The following is a 14,354-nucleotide window of genomic DNA, read 5'->3' as shown; positions in this document are numbered from 1 at the left end:
TCCAGGAAATCCTCCTCCACCGCATTGCCAGCAGTTAGGTTAGCCCAATCAATATGTAGATTAAAGTCGCCCATGATTACTGCTGTACCTTTATTGCACACAGCCCTTATTTCTTGTTTGATGCTGTCCCCAACCTCATTGCTACTATTTGGTGGCCTGTACACAACTCCCACTAGCGTTTTCTGCCCTTTGGTATTCCGTAGCTCCACCCATACCGATTCCACAGCATCCAAACTAATGTCCTTCCTTACTATTGCATTAATTTCCTCTTTAACCAGCAACACCACCCTGTCTCCTTTTCCTTTCTGTCTATCCTTCCTAAATGCTGAATACCCCTGGATGTTGAGTTCCCAGCCTTGGTCACCCTGGAGCCATGTCTCCGTGATGCCAATCACATCGTATCCGTTAACTGCTATCTGCACAGTTAATTCGTCCACCTTATTCCGAATATTCCTCGCATTGAGGCACAGAGCCTTCAGGCTTGTCTTTTTAACACACTTTGACCCTTTAGAATTCTGCTGTATAGTGGCCCTTTTTGTTTTTTGCCTTGGGTTTCTCTGCCCTCCACTTTTACTATTCTCCTTTCTATCTTTTGCTTCTGTCTCCATTTTATTCCCCTCTGTCTCCCGGCATAGGTTCCCATCCCCCTGCCATATTAGCTTAACTCCGCCCAAACAGCACTAGCAAACACTCCCCCTAGGACATTGGTTCCGGTCCTGCCCAGGTGCAGACCGTCCGGTTTGTACTGGTCCCACCTCCCCCAGAACCGGTTCCAATATCCCAGGAATTTAAATCCCTCCCTACTGCACCACTGCTCAAGCCACATATTCATCTGAGCTATCCTGCGATTCCTACTCTGACTAGCACGTGGCACTGGTAGCAATCCTGAGATTACTACTTTTGAGGTCCTACTTTTTAATTTAACTCCTAGCTCACTAAATTCGTCTCGTAGGACCTCATACCGTTTTTTTACCTATATCATTGGTACCTATATGCACCATGACAACTGGCTATTCACCCTCCCTTTTTAGAATGTCCTGCACCTGCTCCGAGACATCCTTGACCCTTGCACCAGGGAGGCAACATTCCATCCTGGAGTCACGGTTGCGGCCGCAGAAACGTCTATCTATTCCCCTTACAGTTGAATCCCCTATCACTATCGCTTTCCCACTCTTTTTCCTGCCCTCCTGTGCAGCAGAGCCACCCACGGTGCCATGGACTTGGCTGCTGCTGCCCTCCCCTGATGAGTCATCTTCCTCAACAGTACCCAAAGCGGTGTTATCTGTTTTGCAGGGGGATGACCGCAGGGGACCCCTGCACTACCTTCCTTGCACTGCTCTTCCTGTTGGTCTTCCATTCCCTATCTGGCTGTGTACCCTTTTCCTGCGGTAAGACCAACTCGCTAAACATGCTATTCACCTCATTCTCAGCATCGTGGATGCTCCAGAGTGAATCCACCTGCAGCTCCAGTGCCACAATACGGTCTGTCAGGAGCTGCAGGCGGATACACTTCCCGCACATGTAGTCGTCAGGGACACCGGAAGCGTCACTAACTTCCCACATGGTAAAGGAGGAGCATAACACGTGTCCGAGCTCTCCTGCCATGACTTAACTCCTAGATTAACTTAATTTGGCAACAACAATGCTAAATGTTACTTACTGATATAGAAAAGAAAAACTACTCACCAATCACCAGCCAATCACTTACCTCCTTGGCTGTGACATCACCTTTCAATTTCTTTCTACTTCTTTTTTGCCTTCTCTCCCTGCTGCAGCTGCACAAGCTGGCCTTTCCGAAGTGCCGCTCCGCCTCCCAACTCCCTGCTGGGCCTCTCCGACCAACGCTGGGCTTTTGTAGGCCTCACCACGCTGCCGCTCCGCCTCCCGACTCCCTGCCTGTGAGCTCTTATGTGGCATTTTATCGAATGCCTTCTGAAATCCAAATACACCACATCTGCTGGTTCCCCTTTATCCACCCTGCTTGTTACATCCTCAAAGAACTCCAGCAAATTTGTCAAACATGATTTCCCTTTCATAAAACCATGCTGACTCTGCTTGACTGTATTATGATTTTCTAAATGTCCTGCTACTGCTTCTTTAATAATGGACTCCAGCATTTTCCCAATGACAGATGTTAGGCTAACTGGTCTATAGTTTCCTCTCTCCCTCCTTTCTTGAATAGGGGCGTTACATTTGCTGTTTTCCAATCCGCTGGGTCACTGTGTGATCTCTACCAGGAATCTCAGGGTCACTGTGATCAAATAGCCTTCTATGCTATAGCCATTCTATGATTCGATGCACCAGAGCCCTGCCATGTGACTATTTACCCCTCGAGTGGGAGGGGCTTGGGCTGCTTTGTGACATCAATACTGGCTGTTGTGTGATTGGCTCATGGCTCCTCTGTGATGTCACCTGGAGACAGGTTTGCGCCCTTGGTTACAGCATCAGTGAGGTTACTGTGGGCAGAGCTGGAGTTAGCAGCTGACGCAGTGAGTGACTTTAGTCACTGTACATAGGGCCAAGGCGAGAAAATAACTATTTCATATTAACACATTGAATACAACTGAATACAATTAATTACAACTACATACAAATTAAATGTGATTATAGTCACCAAATTGTCCTATTGATCACTTATCAATCATTTTTATATCAAAAGCCTCTTGGAGTGAGCAGTATCTCAGGAAGGTGGAGAGAGAGAGAAGTGGAATCATCGCCACACTAACTGGGACTGGAGAAAGGTCGCTGGGGTCACAGAGCAGCACTGGTGGGGCCAAGACCCCCTGTGTTAGAGACAGGATAAAACAAGAAGCTTCAGCATTGATTATAAACTTTACTAAGGAACATTACTAAGATTCCTGTCAGTCCAGGATTTTCCCAAGGTGGGAGTCTAACCAGCTATTATGAGATTCTTCAAACAGGTTAGTCGGCAGATGCCATAAAGCTCGGCCTTTGATGTGATGAGTTAAATGGATATTAACTCATGTGTAAAACTAGCCCGTACCTCACCTGAGAGTGCTTGAAACTTTCCTACACTGGGATTTTTGTTCTGTATTCATCCCATTGCTGTCCCTGAGCTGATGTACTTCACTGGGCAGTGTCAGAGGAGCTGCACGCTACATTTAACACATGCTGTGTCTGAGTTGGCTGTTTACTCTGTATCTAACCCCGTTCTGTACCTGCCCTGGGAGTGTTTGATGGGACAGTGTAGAGGGAGCTTTACTCCGGATCCAACCCGTGCTGTACCTGCCCTGGGTGTGTTTGATGGGACAGTGTAGAGGGAGCTTTACTCTGGATCCAACCCGTGCTGTACCTGCCCTGGGAGTGTTTGATGGGACAGTGTAGAGGGAGCTTTACTCTGTATCTAACTCATGCTGTACCTGCCCTGCAAGTGTTTGATGGGATAGTGTAGTGGGAGCTTTACTCTGTATCCAACCCATGCTGAATCTGCCCTGGGAGTGTTTGATGAGACAGTGTAAAGGGAGCTTTACTCTGTATCTAACCCCGTGCTGTACCTGCCCTGGGAGTGTTTGATGGGACAGTGTAGAGGGAGCTTTACTCTGTATCTAACTCATGCTGTACCTGCCCTGCAAGTGTTTGATGGGATAGTGTAGTGGGAGCTTTACTCTGTATCCAACCCATGCTGAATCTGCCCTGGGAGTGTTTGATGGGACAGTGTAGAGGGAGCTTTACTCTGTATCTAACCCGTGCTGTACCTGCCCTGGGAATGTTTGATGGGACAGTGTAGAGAGAGCTTTACTCTGTATCTAATCCGTGCTGTACCTGCCCTGGGAGTGTTTGATGGGACAGTGTATGTCATGTATTCTACTGTCATTGTAATCCATGTATAAACTGACCAAAGATGTACACCGTGGGAACATTGACCACTAGGTGGTGAACTTGTGGGAGACACTTCTAACCTGGACTTTCAGGTTTAAAAGGGGAAGCTCCACCCATCTTCTCCACTTCAGTGCTGGTTAATAAAGGTTACTGGTCACAGAATGACCTTCTCTCAAGTATGGGCCTCGTGTGCATTTATACTGTATAGTAAGGACATATTATTGGCGACGAGAAACTGGGATTTAAACCACGCGAGCATGGCCATTAGCAGCACAGAAGAGAGGTACTGTATTGGTGATGATTGGGATGATTTTATTGAGAGACTACAGCCAAGTTTCGTCATGAAGGAATGGCTGGGACAGGATTCGGCCGACAAACGCAGGGCTCATCTCCTGACGGTTTGTGGATCCAGGATGTACTCCCTGATGAAGGACCTTCAAGCGCCAGAGAAGCCAGTGGACAAGACTTTTGAAGAGCTCAGTAAGTTGATCGGGGAACACCTTAAACTGGCGAGCAGCATGCACATGGCGAGACATCGGTTTTACACGCACCGGCGGCGAGAAGGGCAAAGCGTTACAGACTTCGTGGCAGACGTCCAGCGACTGGCGAGCCTATGTAAGTTCCTAGATGCATGCAGAGCGGAGATGCTGCGAGACTTTTTTATTGAGGGTATCGGGCACGCTGGGGTTTTCAGGAAACTGATTGAGACCAATGACTTGACCCTGCAAACGCCGACTTTGATGACCCAGACTTTTATCTCAGGGGAGGAAGAGACCAGAATGATGTTTGACAAAAATCTTGGTTTAAATGCAGCAAATGGACAGGGAGTCAACATTGTTAACGCGGCACACAGTTCCCCAGGCAGACAGGGGCAATCGGACAGCCCGAGCATGTAGTCGAACCCAAAGGGGGAATTCAACAGAGACAATAGCTAGCTGAACAGCAATTCATGCCATCGCAAGGGACAATGCGGCCAGTAATGGTGCCATCAATACCTGTCATTGGTGCGTTTAAGGACAGTTACAGAGACAGTCAGAGACGATCGACTGGTAATGGACCTTTTGTTTCCAACAACGGCTCATGTTGGAGGTGTGGGGGCAAACACACAGCCAGAGCTTGAAGGTATCAGCAATATACCTGCAGAAATTGCCATGTCAGCGGTCACTTGGCACGTATGTGCAGGAATCCTGCAGCAAGGTTGATGTACGAGGAGGACGGGCCCGATGTAAGCCCGACAAGGCCAAATGGACACTGGGGGAAATCGCTGGAAGCTGAAGTTCAGTGAGTTCATGTGGAGCACATATACGATTCATACACCAGGACGCCACTGATAATGATGAAAGTGCTCCTCAATGGCATCCCAGTATCAATGGAGCTAGACTCGGGGGCCAGCCAGTCCCTGATGAGTATCAAATAGTTCGACAAGTTGTGGGCGTCCAAGGCCAGGAGGCCAAAATTATTGCCGATTGACAGACAGCTACGGACATATACAAAGGAGATCATTCCGGTGCTAGGCAGCGCCACGGTAGTCGTGACCCACAAAGATTCGGAGAACAGGTTGCCACTCTGGATTGTCCTGGGGGACGGTTCCGCACTGCTGGGGAGGAGTTGGCTTGCTGTCATGAACTGGAAATGGGGCAATGTCAATGCAATTTCTTCTGTGGAGCGAATATCATGCTCACAGGTCCTGGACAAATTTGACTCACTATTTCAACCCGGCATTGGCACTTTCTTAGGGACCAAGGTAGTGATTCACATAAACCCGGATGCCAGGCCAGTACACCACAAGGCCAGAGCGGTGTCGTACGTGATCCGGGAAAAGATACAGGACGAATTGGACTGCCTGCTGAAGGAAGGCATCATCTTGCCAATCGAATTCAGTGACTGGATAAGCCCGATTGTGCCGGTGCTCAAGGCAGATGGGTCGGTCAGGATATGTGGTGATTACAAGGCCACCATCAATCGGGTGTCACTCCAAGACCAGTACTTGCTACCGACAGCGGAGGACTACTTTGCGACATTATCCGGTGGCAAACTTTTTTCAAAATTGGACCTGACCTCAGCTTGCATGACCCAGGAGCTGGCGAGTGAGTCGAAGAGGCTGACCACCATCACGACACACAAAGGGTTGTTTGAGTACAACAGATGTCCGTTTGGGATTCGCTCGGCCGCCGCGATCTTTCAACGAAACATGGAAAGTCTCCTCAAGTTGATTCCAATGACGGTGGTTTTTCAAGACGACATCCTCATCACGGGTTGCGATACTGTAGAACACCTCCACAACCTGGAGGAGGTGCTACGCAGACTGGACCGGGTAGGGCTGCGATGAAAAAGACGAAGTGTCTTTCTAGCTCCAGAGGGAGAATTCCTGGGGTTGAGGGTAGCAGCAGACGGGACTAGACCTACTGCATCCAAAACGGAAGCGATCCAGAGAGCACGACGGAGCTGCGTTCGTTCCTGGGGCTCCTGAACTATTTTGGTAACCTTTTTCCCAAATTGAGCACGCTGTTCAAGCCGCTACACGTGCTCCTACGCAAAGGTCGCGAATGGGTCTGGGGGGACAACCAGGAAATGGTTGTTGGTAGAGCATGCAATTTGTTATGCTCCAACAATCTGTTAACACTATATGACCAAAGTAAGAAACTTGTTTTAACGTGCGATGCGTCATCCTATGGGGTCGGGTGTGTGTTGCAGCATGTTAATGCCAAGGGTCAGTTACAGCCGGTAGCTTATGCCTCCAGAAGTCTGTCCCAGGCAGAAAGGGGCTACAGGATGGTAGAAAAGGAAGCGCTTGCATGTGTATATGCAGTAAAAAAATGCACCAGTACCTGTTTGGCAGGAAATTTGAGCTGGAGACAGATCACAAACCCCTAACGTCCCTTTTGGCTGACAACAAGGCCATAAATGCAAATGCGTCGGCCCGCATACAGAGGTGGACACTCACATTAGCTGCCTATGATTATACAATTCGGCACAGACTGGGCACTGAAAACTGCGCCGATGCACTCAGCAGGCTCCCACTAACCACCACCGAGGGGGCAACCGAGCATGCTGCTGAGATGGTCATGGCTGTTGAAGCTTTCAAAAGCGAAGGCTCACCCGTGACAGCCCGTCAGATCAAAGTCTGGACAAATAAAGACCCGCTACTGTCTTTAGTCAAGAAATGTGTCCTGAATGGGGACTGGGCAGCCACATATAGGGCATTCCCTGAGGAATTTAAACCATTTCACAGGCGCAAGGATGAACTCTTGATTTAGGCTGATTGATGAGCACCCGGGCATTGTCATGATGAAGGCAATTGCCAGGTCACACGTTTGGCGGCCAGGGATAGACGCAGACCTAGAACTTTGTGTTCGCAGGTGCAACACGTGTGCCCAGCTGGGCAATGAGCCCAGGGAAGCCTCCCTTAGCCCCTGGTCCTGGCCCGCCAAGCCATGGTCACGCATCCATGTGAGCTACGCAGCTCCTTTCATGGGGAAAATGTTTTTGGTTGTAGTAGACGCCTGCTCCAAATGGATTGAGTGTGACATTCTCTATTCAAGCACATCCTCTGCCACGGTAGAAAGTCTACGGGCAATGTTCGCCGCCCATGGTCTACCGGACGTCTTGGTCAGCGACAATGGCCTGTGCTGTACAAGCATTGAATTCCAGGACTTCATGGCAGGAAATGGTATCAACCATGTCAGAACGGCACCATTCAAGCCAGCCTCAAACGGCCAGGCGGAACGAGCAGTGCAGATAATCAAACAGGGGATGCTCAGAATCCAAGGGGGTTCCCTACAAAGCCGCTTATCACGCCTCCTGTTGGCCAATAGATCCCGACCACACTCGCTCACAGGGGTTCCACCCGCAGAGCTGCTAATGAAAAGGACGCTCAAAACCAGGTTATCCCTTATACACCCCACCATGAAAGAAATTATGAGAGCAGGCGCCGGTCACAATGTGACTACCATGACGGGAATGCGAGGGTGCGATGTATTGATGTCAATGACCCTGTCTTTGTCCTCAACTACACTGCAGGGCCCAAATGGCTCGCAGGTACTGTAATTGCCAAAGAGGGGAATAGGATTCTGGTAGTTAAACTTACCAATGGACAAATCTGCCGCAAACACGTGGCTCAAACTAAAAGGAGGTTCAGCAACCCCATAGAAGAAGCAGAGGAAGAACACGACGTAGAGTTCACTCCACCACAGGTGACCGAACACTGGAACCAAGTGGAGGAGAGCCCAGTCACTGTGGGCAGTCCGGACAGGCCTGAGGCACCGCAAAGAGCAGACAAGCAGGCCAGCGCCCAACAACCGGAGCCCCAACTCAGGTGCTCTACAAGGGAGCGTAAACCACCAGAGAGACTCAACCTGTGATCCCAATAAGATTTTGGAGGGGAGGTGATGTCATGTATTCAACTATCATTGTAATCCATGTGTAAACTGACCTAAGTTGTACACCGTGAGAACACTGACCACTAGGTGGTGAACTTGTGGGAGACACTCCTAATTTGGACTTTCAGGTATAAAAGGGGAAGCTCCACCCATCTTCTCCACTTCAGTGCTGGCTAATAAAGGTTACTGGTCACAGAGTGACCTTCTCTCTAGTATGGGCCTCATGTGCATTTATACTGTATAGTAAGGACATATTAGTGTAGAGAGAGCTTTACTCTGTATCTAATCCCGTGCTGTACCAGCCCTGGGAGTGTTTGATGGGACAATGTAGAGGGAACTTTACTCTGTATCTAATCCGTGCTGTACCTGCGCTGGGAGTGTTTGATGGGACAGTGTAGAGGGAGCTTTACACTGTATCTAACCCCGTGCTGTACCTGCCCTGGGAGTGTTTGATGGGACAGTGTAGAGGGAGCTTTACTCTGTATCTAACCCCGTGCTGTACCTGCCCTGGGAGTGTTTGATGGGACAGTGTAGAGGGAGCTTTACTCTGTATCTAATCCCGTGCTGTACCTGCACTGGGAGTGTTTGATGGGACAGTGTAGAGGGAGCTTTACTGTGTATCTAACCCGTACTGTACCTGCCCTGGGAGTGTTTGATGGGACAGTGTAGTGGGAACATTAGTCCATTATTGCTCATGATGCCGAGACTATTATTGCTCTGAATGTCCCATTCGTTGGTAGCCCTGATGAGACCTCTGATTATCAATTTTGACAGCCCCTCCAATTGCAGGAATAGAAACATAGAAACATAGAAAATAGGTGCAGGAGCAGGCCATTCGGCCCTTCGAGCCTGCACCACCATTCAATAAGATCATGGCTGATTATTCCTTCAGTACCCCTTTCCTGCATTCTCTCCTAACCCCTTGAACCCGTTAGCCGTAAGGGCCATATCTAACTCCCTCTTGAATATATCCAATGAACTGGCATCAACAACTCTCTGCCGCAGGGAATTCCACAGGTTAACAACTCTCTGAGTGAAGAAGTTTCTCCTCATCTCGGTCCTAAATGGCCTACCCCTTATCCTAAGACTATGTCCCCTGGTTCAGGACTTCCCCAACATCGGGAACATTCTTCCCGCATCTAACCTGTCCAGTACCGTCAGAATCTTATATGTTTCTATGAGACCCCCCTCTCCTCCTTCTAAACTCCAGTGCATAAAGGCCCAGTTGATCCAGTCTCTCCTCATATGTCAGTCAAGCCATCCTGGGAATCAATCTGGTGAACCTTCACTGCACTCCCTCAATAGCAAGAACGTCCTTCCTTAGATTAGGAGACCAAAACTGAACACAATATTTCAGGTGAGGCCTCACCAAGGGCCTGTGCAACTGCAGTAAGACCTCCCTGCTTCTATACTCAAATCCCCTAGCTATGAAGGCCAACATACCATTTTCCTTCTTCACCGCCTACTGTACCTGCATGTCAATTTCAATGACTGATGAACCATGACCCCCAGGTCTCGTTGCACCTCCCCATTTCCTAATCTGCCGCCGTTGAGATAATATTCTGCCTATGTGTTTTTGCCCCCAAAGTGGATAACCTCACATTTATCCACATTATACTGCATCTACCATGCATTTCCCCACTCACCTAACCTGTCCAAGTCACCCTGCAGCCTCTTTGCGTCCTGCTCACAGCTCACACCGCCACCCAGCTTAGTGTCATCAGCAAACTTGGAGATATTATACTCAATTCCTTCATCTAAATCATTGATGTATATTGTAAAGAGCTGGGGTCCCAGCACTGAGCCCTGCGGCACCCCACTAGTCACTGCCTGCCATTCTGAAAAGGACCCGTTTATCCTGACTCTCTGCTTCCTGTCTGCCAACCAGTTCTCTGTCCACGTCAGTATATTACCCCCAATACCATGTGCTTTGATTTTGTACACCAATCTCTGTTGTGGGACCTTGTCAAATGCCTTTTGAAAGTCCAAATACACCACATCCACTGGTTCTCCCTTGTCCATTCTAATAGTTACATCCTCAAAAAATTCCAGAAGATTGGTCAAGTATGATTTCCCTTTTATAAATCCATGCTGACTTGGACCGATCCTGTCACCGCTTTCCAAATGTGCTGCTATTTCATCCTTAATAATTGATTCCAACATTTTCTCCACTACTGATGTCAGACTAACCGGTCTATAATTACCCATTTTCTCTCTCGCTCCTTTTTTAAAAAGTGGTGTTGCATCAGCTACCCTCCAGTCCATAGGAACTGATCCAGAATCGCTAGAGTGTTGGAAAATGATCACCAATGCATCTATCACCACTATTTCTATGGCCACTTCCTTAAGTACTCTGACAGGTTTCAGAGCACAGCAAAGGTTGTGATATCCCTGCCTCATCCCATACACTACTCCCTTAAGCTGTCTTGCACTGCCAGAGCAGGAGGAAGGCACACTGCATGATAGAAAGAGAGGGAACAGACTTTCATGTAGATAAAGCAAGAGATAGACATGGGGGACATTGAATAGTGGGACCTCACAGTTGGAGGATGGGAGGGAGAATTAAGAAGTGGTAACTTTGGGAGTCTGTGCTCAGTACATGGGAGCGGGGTCGGAGACGACTGAATGTACAACCTGTGTTCGTGCCCAATGAGACGCACACCAGGAACAGAGCATGGTCATGTGACCATGTAACCACTCGCGTAGGAGGGCCTTAGATCCTGGCTGCTGTGTGATTGGCCCCTGGCTCCTTTGTGATGTCACCTGGAGACAGGTTTGCACCCTGGTTACACATCATCAGTGGGGTCACTGTGGGCGGAGCTGGAGTTGGCAGCTGACACAGTGAGTGACTTTAGTCCTTATACATAGCGGCAAAGGGAGAAAAGAATGATTTCATATTACAATAAGTAATACAACTAAATATAATTAACTACAAATATATTGGGCTAGACTTTCCACTTTTTTTGCATCCATTCCGCGCACTTAACGTCCATTTTAATGCTGAATTGAGGTATAATGCTCAGATATCGTCCATTTAGCCACAAAATGGAAAATAACGCCCATGTATCGCTCACTTATTGCCCAGCATTACTTTTGGCATGTACTTAACGCCGAGAATTAATAATACCGCCCGCCCATTTTTTTCTGCCGTAAAGATCAGAGTGGATGAAACTAACGGCCATGATATCGGCGAGCGTTACTTTTGGCACCTCACACACATATCACTCGCCGAAAAAACCGCTGAGAAAAAGTTGCTCTCACCGGAACCAAACCTAGCGGTAAGGATGCTATTTTGTAAATCGGAGGCTGCTTCAACTTCTGGGGAGTTTTGATGCACAGTGGAGTTCTTTTAAGGTGATTTGAACACCTGAACAAACATCTTATCATACTGTGAAGGATTTGAATTTATTTTAGGTGTTTTAGTCGGTAAAGTTATTGTTTGTAAACAATAGGTATAACACTGATTGTTATTGTAATGGGGCCTGTAATTTCTCAGCCTGCCTTGATGATGATGCATATGCTGCAGACTAGAGATGGCAGAAGGTTTATTCAAAGAGCATTATGTGCCCAATCAAAGAGGTGACAGACTGAGGAGGACGAGAACTTACACCCCACGCACTTACAGGGGGAAGCGGTCTTACCTGAACCTGTCCGATAACACGTGCCTTAGGAGACTGCGCTTCCAGAAAGAGGTTATCAGTGAGATATGACAGCTCATTAGGGGAGATCTGCAGCCTGCCAGCACCATCAGGACCGCACAGTCCGTTGAGGTCAAGGTCACTGCGGCACTTGCCTTTCATGAACTCTTGAAACTCCTGACTGGTGAAGCACGATCCGTTTTCGCTAACAACGATGTCAGGCAGACCATGTATTGCGAACATGACACTGAGATTCTCAATGGTAGCTGTGGATGTGCTGGATGACGTGATTATACACTCTATCCACTTCGAATATGCATCCACCACAACTAAAAACATCTTCCCCAGGAAGGGACCTGCAAAGTCTATGTGAATCCTGGACCATGGTTTGGACGGCCACGACCACAGACTCAGCAGCGATTCCACTGGTGCTTTGCTGAGCTGCATGCAAGTGTTGCACTGATGCACACATGATTCCAGCTCAGAGTCAATTCCCGGCCACCATACATGAGATCTGGCGATGGCTTTCATCATTACAATGCCAGGATGTGTGCTATGTAGCTCACGTACAAATTTCTCTCTCCCTTTCTTGGGCATAACAATACGATTGCCCCACAGTATACAATCCAACTGAATAGACAGTTCGTCTTTGCGACGAATGTAAGGTTTGGTCTCCTCGCACATTTGCTTGGGTATGGCAGACCAATCATCTTTGAGGATGCAACTCTTCACCACCGATAAAATCAGGTCCTGGCTGGTCCAGGTCTTAACTTGTTGAGCCGTGACAGAGGTTCCTTCACTCTCAAAAGCATCCATAACTAACAATAGATCCGCCGGTTGTGGCGTTTCCACCTCTGGTGTGGGCAACGGCAGACGGCTCAAAGTATCGGCACAATTCTCGGTGCCAGGTCGATGGCGAATGACATAATCATAAGTGGATAATGTCAGCGCCCACCTGTGGATGCGGAATGAGGCACTGTTATTGATATCTTTGTTTTCAGAGAACAGTGAAATGAGCGGCTTGTGATCTGTCTCCAGTTCAAACTGAAGACCAAACAGGTACTGATGCATCTTGTGTTCCTAACACAGATGAGGCTGCACACAGGGAGGTTAAAGTAACAGTGACCTCAGTCTTTATTACGACACTCCAGAGTGAGGAACAGGCCTTAGGGTCCGGCTTATATACAGTGCTCCCAAGGGATGCTGGGATCCCTTGGGACTTCAGGGGATGCGCTCCCTGGTGGCGGAACATGGGGGTGCATGCTTTACAGATACACAACATCACAACCCCGCAAAGTCAAAGTGAAAACTATTTACAAGGTGAAGCGTTCGGGAACCTTTCTTTCCCTGGTGGACCGCCTCGGTACAAATGTCTGTTCTGGTGTGTTGGCTGTGCCCTCGCTGGGCTGGCGTGTTGTTGGCCCTGCAGGGCTGCTGGGTGAGCCTGGCCTTGCTGGGCTGTTGGGCGTGATAGGTTCAATTTCCTGGTCCGGGGTGGTGTCGTTGATCCTTTGGGTGTGTGTTGTGGGCTCGAAAAAGATGGTGTCTGCTGTGGGTTGTTCAGGGCAGTCTGTGAACTGCTTCCTCGTTTGGTCCAGGTGCTTTCTGCAAATTTGTCCATTGTCTAGTTTGACTACAAACACCCTATTCCCTTCTTTAGCTATCATCATGCCCGTGATCCACTTGGGACCATATCCATAGTTTAGCACATACACAGGGTCATTCAGATCAATTTCCCGTGACACAGAGGTGCGACCATCGTTAACATTTTGTTGCTACCACCTGCTCTCTACCTGATCATGCAGGTTGGGGTGACCAACGAGAGCCTCGTTTTAAGTGTCCTTTTCATGAGTAGCTCAGCCGGGGGCACCCCTGTGAGCGAGTGGGATCTTGTGCGGTAGCTGAGCAGTACTCGGGACAGGTGGGTTTGGAGTGAGCCTTTCTGTGACTCGTTTAATGGTTTGTACTGCCCGCTCTGCCTGCCCATTGGAGGCTGGTTTAAACGGGGCCGAGGTGACATGTTTGATCCCATTGCGGGTCATGAATTCTTTAAATTTGGCACTGGTGAAACATGGCCCGTTGTCACTGACCAGTATGTCAGGTAGGCCGTGGGTAGCAAACATGGCCCTCAAGCTTTCAATGGTGGCGGTGGCGGTGCTTCCCGACATTATTTTACATTCAATCCATTTTGAAAAAGCATCCGCCACCACTGTGGATATCTGAACGGAATATATGGAATTAAGGACAGTAAAGTAAACGGGATATATGAAAATGTATAAGCCGTGGAAGAATAGCTGGGAGAATGTCAGATTGCAAATAGTGCAACATCAGCATAGCTAACAGTCTGTCTCAAGGTTTCAAGTCACTAATCCTGCCAATAATATATAATTGTAACATGAAATACATCTGCAGAATTGCAAGGTCTCAGTAAATAGTCACACCACTAGATTGAAACATTTAGAGGCAATACTTGAGCTTTCAAGAAGAACATCTCATA

Source organism: Pristiophorus japonicus, chromosome 16 (genome assembly GCF_044704955.1).
Source record: "Pristiophorus japonicus isolate sPriJap1 chromosome 16, sPriJap1.hap1, whole genome shotgun sequence".
NCBI lineage: Eukaryota > Metazoa > Chordata > Chondrichthyes > Pristiophoridae > Pristiophorus > Pristiophorus japonicus.
This window is presented reverse-complemented; position numbering follows the sequence as displayed.